We start from the raw sequence: 9,249 nt of genomic DNA on the forward strand, positions 1-9,249 counted from the left end.
CCATCGTTGATCTAATTCATGGCATCCAAATTGTGTCCACAACGAGAGAGCTCTACCTGGAGGATTCCCCCCTGCAGCTCAAAATCCTGGCTTTGGATTCTGAAGGTAAGAGATGTGCAGGTGGGAGATGAAATACCTGCTGAAAGGTGTAACTGTGTGATGTGTGCACTGGTTGTATTTGTGACACAGCTGATTGACTGAAGCCAAGAGGAGTTGGTCCACCTTTTTGGGGCAGGCCATGGGGACACTGGTTGTGTAGAAACTGTTCTGGCTGGATAGGGTGAACCAAAATATGCAATCCTGGTTACTCTTTCTGCTCTGCCCCCATTTGAGAGCAGTATCATCCAGGTCTCTGAGCATCATTAGCACCAAAGCTTTTCATCAAATGCTCACTAACACTGTGCTCTTCAGGGGGTGCCCGAGGTTGCACTCCGTGGTTGGCAGTGGTGTTGCTCATATATAAGATTAATGACAATAAAATGTAAATGTATCCATGTCAGAAATCCTTCAGCATGCCCCAAACTAGGGCACCTTCAATGAGCTGCTGGGAACTGTGCACCTAAGGCTCCATCATCCACTGGTGTATTTAGTGTTATTAATATCCCTGCTCCTAGAACTGTGACTAATACAGCCTTTCTGGCTTGGAGAAATGTAAGATGTGCTCGCCAGTGGAGCCTCTTGGATGGGGGGATGTGACAGAAAAAGAAAACAATTCTTATTCAACAGAGAGTGGTCTCGATCCCATGCAGTAGATAATGTTTCGGGGCACGCTCCTGAGTGTGGACTGAGAAGGAAACAAAATAACCAAGTATCATCATTTCCGTGCCCTTGAGCAGGGCAGGGGCTCTTCTGAAAGGTCCCCCTGTTCCACATACCAGCAGTGTTTGAACAGGGAATTTAAGGTACAAAATCTTACATGTGAAAAAAAAAGCTGTATTAAGTTTGCCTAAGTAATCTTACTCTGGTATTCACTGATTTTTCATTGTTCTTTTTTTTTATTATTATCATTTTTTAGCATATTTTTTATCTGAACTTGTTTGTAGCAGCTTGTCTTCTGGCAAACTATTATTGGTTTATTTGAATATCTGCACGACTGAACAGCGAAAAAGAAAGCAAATAATGGTTGGGGTTTTTTTCCGACTGGATTTATAAGGAGATCAAATCCACTGATTCCCTCTCCAGAGTGCCAAATCTGGATTCCCAGAATCCCGTCTGAACAGTCTTGGTAAGCACCTCTCTGCAGCAGTGAGGACTGAGTTACCCTGGCTGGTTTGCAGGAAGCTGCAGGTTAACATTTACCTGGATTGCTGCTGCTCCTGGCACTGCAATATGCTTTGGGTTTCCCTCTGCTTCATCTTCCCCTTCCTGGAGTGCTTGGCCAGAGCTGCTGCCAGTGGTGCAGTCAGGGATGGGCACTGTTTAACTCTGGCACCACACACGCTGATTTGACCTCTCCAGAGAATGTTCCTCCTTCCTGGTGTCTGCCTTGGAACACTGAGTAGTTTACCCTCTTGGTTAATTATTAGACAATCACATTTTTCTGCTCTTTCCATAAACCAGGACATGAGCCATGGCTGGGCCGAAGGGAAGGAGGAAAACAGGAGATGAAGGACAGTTCAATGTAAACACAAAACTTTGGGAACCTCCTTGGTTTTCAGTATCAGATATTTAATTTCTTGATTTATTAATCAAAAAGTAAAGCCTCACACTTGACAGAAAGTTTGCAAAGTATATCTATTTCAGCTGCATTACCAAGCCAAGTGTGTAGTGCCCATTTGTAATACCACAGGTAAAACCTAATTACATCATTCACTCATTATCCATATAGGTTTGGAAATGATGTGTTGTCTCCCATTGTCTCTAGTCTGTTAAAAGACACATGTTAAAAAACCCCAAGAAAACAACTTTTCATTTGAGTAGAGAAACATTAAAAATATCTATTTTCTGCTTGTCAATTCATTTCAGTCCCCTCTGAATGAAAAGTAGATTTATCTGTTCAAAAGGTACCTTGCTGGGCCTTCCAACTTCTTTAGCTTTGGTCTCTGCCCACATCAACCCAGTGCCAGAGGGAAGGAATGAGGAGTCTGGAGCAGGACTCAGGACAGTATTTCCAAACTGCCAGCAATTCACTGTTGCAAGATGCAAGCTGTTGTGATCTGCAGGCCACCATCCTCTTCGCAGACACTCAGCTCCCAAACCTGCATCCATTCACAGCAAAAGATGCCATTTAACTCTGCCCATTCAAGGATGAGGACATGCAGAAATGTGCTGAGGGGCAGAGCACCTGCAGTCACAAAGATGCACTTTTAATAGAATTTGGGAAGTTAATACAATATTTAGATCCTTACAGATAGCTTTTTGCACTGAAGGAGTATCTTATGCCTTACTGAATTGTTTTTAATTGCCCTCTAGGATTAGAGAAGAGTGTAGTTAAGTGACTGAGATACTGCTTAACATTTGAATTCTGAAGCAAATGTTGTTTCTGCAAACACATTCCTTGCACATACACATGGTCCTGCAACACAACTCTTCTGCCTTGATCATTGCACAAGGAAAATGGGGCATAAGCTGGAAGAAAAAGACCTTTATGGAGCTTTCAGCATCATTTTTTTTAGTGGGGTAGAATTACAGTCCCTAAAGCTAAGCAGGTGCAAGGTCAGACCTGAAAGAAAACTCCAGGAGGGTCAAACAGAAGGTGTTCTGAACTCACAAAAACATCTTATTGCAGGTCTATAGAGCTGACAGTGCAGAGTGGGCTTGGGTTTATTTTTTAATGGGGGGGTTAACTTGAAAAAATAAGAGCTGTTCATTATTTATACTGAAACATCTCATTTGTCTTCTGCTTTCCAATTCAGAAGGGGTCATTTGATTGTAATTAAGCCAAATGTTAGTGAATAATTCACCACCTCTTTCCTTCGTCCCATCCTATTCATTAGCTCGAACCAAAAGGCTCCAACTTTCAAATATAACAAATCTTTAGTCAATAATTAGTAATAATTAAAGACTCAAAGCTGTTACAGCAGCCAGTTATGAACAAAGAAGAGCCTGTTTGTGAAATGAGAACTAATAAGGGGAGAATTAATTTCTCGTCAACTTAAATATTTCCAAAAACCCAGGCCCTCACACAGTGTCCTCCTGGGAACCTCTGCAATTTCATTTGATCCACACAGAGCGAAAATTGGCATCCTTGTAATTAATTTAGGCTATTTCATAAAAATACGGGGAGAATAATTCACACAGAGAAACTATAGCTGCAGAGTTGCTTTCCAGCTTTTTTCCTCTTTCTATGAGTTATGTCAGGTGCCTTGTTACATAAATCAGAAGGGCATTTTGGGGGCTCTTACAGTCAGAAGTGCTTACAGGATTTACAGATTTTAAGTAGAACTCAGTGACTGTAAAATTAGCCAATATTGGGCTATATGGTGATTATTTTTATTCTCGTGTTTCACTTGTTGCAAACCTCTTACATGAGAAAAGTAAAAAAAAAAAAAAAAAATTAGACCTGTAAACTAAAAGTAAACTAAAATGAACAAAGAATTTACAAATTGCATGAAAACCTGTTGACAAACACCCTCCTGTGGTTTTGGTTCTGGGTTACCACCAGAACTACAAAGGACTGTTTGGCAATTCCACTGGAAAAAGTTGCCATTTTATGCTGGAGCAGAGTTCATCTCACAAAAATATTTAGTCTGGTAGGATTAGTGTTGCTTCCAGTGCAAGTGAGCCTGGCTCTGACCGGCATGTGCAATGCTAATGAAGCTCTAAGTTGATGCTGCTGCCTCTCCATCCCCTGATTAGTGAGCCTGCTATGCAGGGAACTGATCTGAGACAGGGACAACTCCCACAGAACGAACCAAAACCACTCTGAAAAGCAAATGAGGGAAGAAAGGAGAGTACAAATGTGTGTCCAGGATCCCAGGAGGAAACATTTATAAAGAACACAAGAAGTGGCGTTGCCAAGATGGCAGCTGGTTAGGAGAAACAAACCGGGAGATGGATGTGCATGTGCTCAGGGGGATCAGAGACGAGTAAGAGCAGACTGCTGGCATCTTGGAGGGAGCAGCTCTGCCCTGGATAAATCAACAATACAATCACAACGATATCCCTGAGTGGCCCTGAGCTTGGGCACGAGAAGCAGAGGGAGGCAAACGACCTTCAGAGGTTCCCAGCAGGTGCTGTAACAATGGGCTGCCACCTTCCTGCCTCAGCAACCACCCAGGCTGGACCAGGGATGGAGGGACTGTTAGACAGGGCCCTGTCTTACCCCATCTCCTGGCAGATGGAATGACCCTGCCTACTGCAGACTCTAAAGGAGAACTGGTTTTTTTGTGTTCTACCCCCTCATTTAGGCTGTGAGAGCTTCTGGGCTTTGGGAAGAGGCTGTAATTGAGCTGGGTGTTCTTTGTCCCTCAGCACTTAGTGAGAAGTTACAGCAGGGCCATGGGTACAAGCAGTTCAGGTTTTCCATTCCCTCTGCTCTCCCCTGCATTTGTCAATGTCTGAATTTCATCAACCGTTCTGCTGCCAATTTGTCTCCTTCTGTTCCCACGAAGTTCATCACAGCCTTCTCTTAGGAAAAGTTACACTAAATAATTTTGTCATCTGGAAATCCTGCTGACCTCATTTTTTCTGTTCTACCCCTCACTTCTGCCTTTCTGGATAATTAATGAGTGTATTAAGTTCTAACTACAGCCCAGATCCTTGGGACATACTAATATTAACCTCCTACCGAATTGAAAACTGACAGACTAATGAATTAAATTCTGCATGAGAACAACAGTGTTGACAGTGAAAATCGGGATGAGTTGTGATTAAAATGAAAACAAAACCCACCCAAAATTCTGCAAGTACAAGTACCTGCAATTTCTACTGACTTTTATGGGTCTTGTGAAAAAAATCCAGGCTACTTGGGGAAATTAAAAAAAACCAATGAAAAAGAATTTTTGTTTATTTGTATATTTTGTTTGTTTCTATATTTCTGTATATTTGTTTCCCTTGCTGTTCACAGACTCACTGAGTTAGCAAACAGCACCTTAAGCATTTTCCCCCTTACAAAATTTCTTGGCTAGAAAATCCTTGGAACATCAAAGCTTGTTTAGGTATTTGATCCAGAGGGGACAAGCTATAGAATTTACAGCTAATCAAGCCTGAAGATGAGCAAAGTGAACCAAACTGATGACTGCTACAGCTGTAATCATGTTGGCAGGACATCCTGCCTTGCCAAAGTCATTTAGTTTTTTCCAGGTATCAGAAAAATCCCCCCTTTTTCTCTGGCACTTTGGTACAGTACATGGAACGGACATTTCTGTAAGCAAAAAAAAAATATATTTGGAACAAACATCACCAAGCCACGTAAAAAAAAGGGCAGTTTCCTACTGTTCTGTCACTGTTACAAAAAACAGTGATATAAATTTATATAAATATATAAAAACAATATATTCAAACCTAGATGTGTTATAAACATCAGCAGAAAGCCCAAAGTTAGTCTTGGAACGATTATACTTCAGCATCTAAAAAAGTGTAATTTATACAGCAGCTTTAAAATACTCTAATTAGTGCCTTCTAAGCACAAATCCTGTTTGTTTGAACTTTGTACCAGAGAGAGAAGAAAACAAAAAACGCTAATGAATATTCACGTGCTCTTGAAATGAACCTCCTTCATTCCTGAACATTTTGAGAGATCCAAGTTTTCTTAGCACAAACCTTCACAGGAAGTATCCAGGTGCCATAATGTGTTTAATTAATACTTTAATAAACTAAACCTGCATTGCTGAGCTGATAGGCCTTTCCGTGGGAAGCCATGAAGATCTTTGGGAAATGTGCCTTGTTTTACTACAGTTTTCCACAAGTTTTAGTCACAGCAGATTGTGCTGCTGGGTTTGGTTCTGGTTACCACCTGTGCCTCCCTACCTGCAGTGAATTCGTCTCATTGACATTGTATTTAACCTCTTTGCTTGTTACAAATCTGCAGCTGCAAATTCCCATCAAAGACAACTTTTCTGCTTCAGAAAGGATGTAATTTTAAAGTGCTGAATATTCCAGTCCCACGGTAACTTGATTGGGAAGGGGCCTACCTGGAAAAGTGAGCCCTGAAAGGAATTCAGGAGACAAAACAGAATTCAGGTCCCCTCAGTGCAGAGTGCACCAGGAACTGTTATAATTTGTGGGGCATTGCAGCCCCTCCTGCTTTTCCACCAACCTTCTCCTGCAGGAAGTGATGCCTCTTTTGACGAAGGACTCACTGGACACATAAGGCAATTTGTATTATTTGTAATATTAGGTTTGTAATATTATTTGTACCAGTAGGTTTCTTCGAGGTTGGCAAGAGGGATTGAGTTTGTTGTACTTATGCCTATATTAGAAAAAAACCCAGAGTTTGTTTTGACTGAAAAAACCCCGTAATTTAAGCATTGAAATGCACACTTTATAGTGCCAGTATAGATGGAGAAGCACAGAGTAAGTCTGAGAGCCTTGCTGTGCAGGTACAGAACCCTCTGGATCACTGCCAGTGCTGAGATAAGTGAGATCAGAAGACTTCTGCATAAAGAGAATGGGAGAAGTAGAAGAGATGATGGGATTTTATACATTGTTCCCTGATGGTGTTTAAAGCATAAAAAATAGCAAACCAATTCAGAACAGTGTTAATGTTTAAAAAAGACTCAGAATTATTGCACTTCACTGCCCACATAAGATTTCTGAGCTGTACATACCATAATTTGCAACCAAGTAACCTTGAAATGACCAAATTCACTTTTGTTGGTACTATTAACTAAGTCATTAAACATATTCACATGCCTATTTATAAATTGTATTCATTATTTTCAAGATTTAAGACTACTGTGTTCTCCTAAATTACCCTGATGTATTTAAAGCAGAAACAAAGGTTGGGATTTTTGTTTGTTCCTTGTCTCATCTTGTGAATTCTCCTCACTCCTGCATTCACTGAGTTGTTGGGTGAGTAGCTCATTAATGTGATTTCTATCTGTGTCTAAAGGCACAGGCAGCAGTGCTGTTTTGTAGGAGGTTGAAAAGACGGCTATAAATAACCTCCTTTAATAACCATAAATTTACATTAGAAAGGTAGATAAACTCTGAAGTGAAAAAACGTTTATTTTTATCTGATGTTACTGTTTCATAATCTCAGTGTTATCAGACTCATCCTGAAAAATTTAGGGAGGTCTTGGTGTTTTATACCATCTGGGAAAGTCTTGCATATCAAATGGATTTACAGCAGAGGAACTGGGATTTAAAGAGCCACATTTCTCTTTGGGCCTCAGTCTTACCTGGGACACATCCAAAAACTCCCAGTGACACCCCTGGCAGACTAGACTGGATCTGGCCCTTATTTTACCCATTTTCTAAATACAAATGCTCTTGTCTGAATAATCTGAAGGAAATCAACCTCCATGGACTTTGAAAGTTTCCCTCCTTGATGCCATTAACTGGCTGTTCTTAATTATGCACATTGACTGAATTTATGCCTTCCTTTGGCCAAACACCTCGGAAGGCAAACACTGGCAGGCATAACCAAAATGTTCAGGTGTAGAGCTGCTGTCCATCCAACATCACCTCTGCAGGGAACAGCTGGAAGGCTGAGGGGATGTTGTCATGAAACCTTCAATGGGTGTCTGAAGATACAGAAAGTCTAGCAGAGTAAATTGAGTGTGATTACCAGAGGCGAAAGTGATAAAGGCATAACTGAGGAAGGACTGCTGGTTTATGTGCGCTGTAAGTCTGTGATACCTGTTGTAAGGTCATGCGGGGCAATTCCTCCTCTGACTGTTCCAGTTCTGGGGGAGGCAGGAGCAGCTGAGCAGAGACAATGCAGAGGCAGGAACCCATCCCTTGTGCTTCTGGTGGCAGGATCAGTGCCAGGCTGGGGGGGGTTGGAGCAACCTGGGCTGGTGGAAGGTGTCCCTGCCCACGGCAGGGGGTGGAATGAGATGAGCTTTGAGGTCCCTTCCAGCCCAAACCATTCTGGGATTCCATGAGCCTTTTGCTGGTCCTAAGGGACACCAGTTGTAATGCTGTTCCTCTGTTGTTGTTTTTTAGGTGCCATTTAATATACTGGACCACTTTAACTCCTGCTTTGCCTGGAGTTCCTTTGGTGGAGATCCTTTGCAAGGCTCTGCAGGCAGCAGATCGAGCCAGTCAGCCAGGAAACACAGGTACAGCACCTGCTCTGGGCTCAGTGGGGGGTGAGACAGACACACAGCAGCCTGACAAGGAGGAATGAACCTGACCATCTTTCCCAGCAATTTTTGCAGGACACTGTTCTACTCTGCAGCTTAAACACAGCATCAGACAAGAAAAGAGGCCCACCACTGTTCTTCTCCTCTAAAGGTACTGTTCCCACACCACCTTCCTCCTCCATGTCTATTAACCTGCCCTTTTCATCTCCTCCTCACCCTGGTGGAGGCAACTCCCCATCTCTTCCCAACCAGAGCTTCCTCCCTACAGAAACAGTCCTTTCACTGAACGTGTTACTATTGCTGGCCGGTCACTCTTTAGCCTCTAAAGTCAAATATTATTTCACTTGAGAAGTTCAGGAGTGTGACAGTGGAGAATACTTTTCACCATTCTGCTGCGTGAGCTGGGATTTCCCCAGCTGAATGAAACTGTTTTTACAATTAAATTGTCCATAATGTGCTCAGCTGCTGGAACTTCACAGAGCTGGCCCCAAACTGTTAACACAGGAGTGCAGAGATACCTCCAAGGGCTGTGGTTGGAGCTGGCTGGAGTCAGGTTCACCCACTACACTTTAAAATAACCTTCCACACCTCACTGCCTTATTGTGTTGCTGAAGTGTCACCTTCTGAGTTGCAGTTACTCAGAGCTGGATTTTTGGAGCAGGTGTGGGTGTTGGGGTGTTGGATTTGAGTTTTTTCCCTTTTTTATTGGGTTTTGTAGGGTTTTTTGTAGAGAAGTGTTTTAAAGGATTTGAGATTATTCAAACATTTAAAATACGAAATGCCTGAAAATTAAGTGTTTTTTTGGCCAGATGGTCCATCATCCCTGTGCCACTCAAATACTTCTTTTTTTTGAGCAAGGATTTAAAAGTATTTCACTGACAAAAGATCAGCTCATGACATATACTGATATAGGTGTTTTCTAGCTCTATTAAAAATATATTTCTCCCAGAAATTGATTAATTTTAAAGATTTCATCCAAATATGTCTCCTTTCTTCCTTGGCAGTTGATTTTCAGATCTTCAGACCAAAACAAGTGACCTTGTAAAATCTTACTATA

This window comes from Empidonax traillii, unplaced genomic scaffold (assembly GCF_003031625.1).
Source record: "Empidonax traillii isolate 1590-97213 ecotype Southwest subspecies unplaced genomic scaffold, ASM303162v1 scaffold356:size572493, whole genome shotgun sequence".
NCBI lineage: Eukaryota > Metazoa > Chordata > Aves > Passeriformes > Tyrannidae > Empidonax > Empidonax traillii.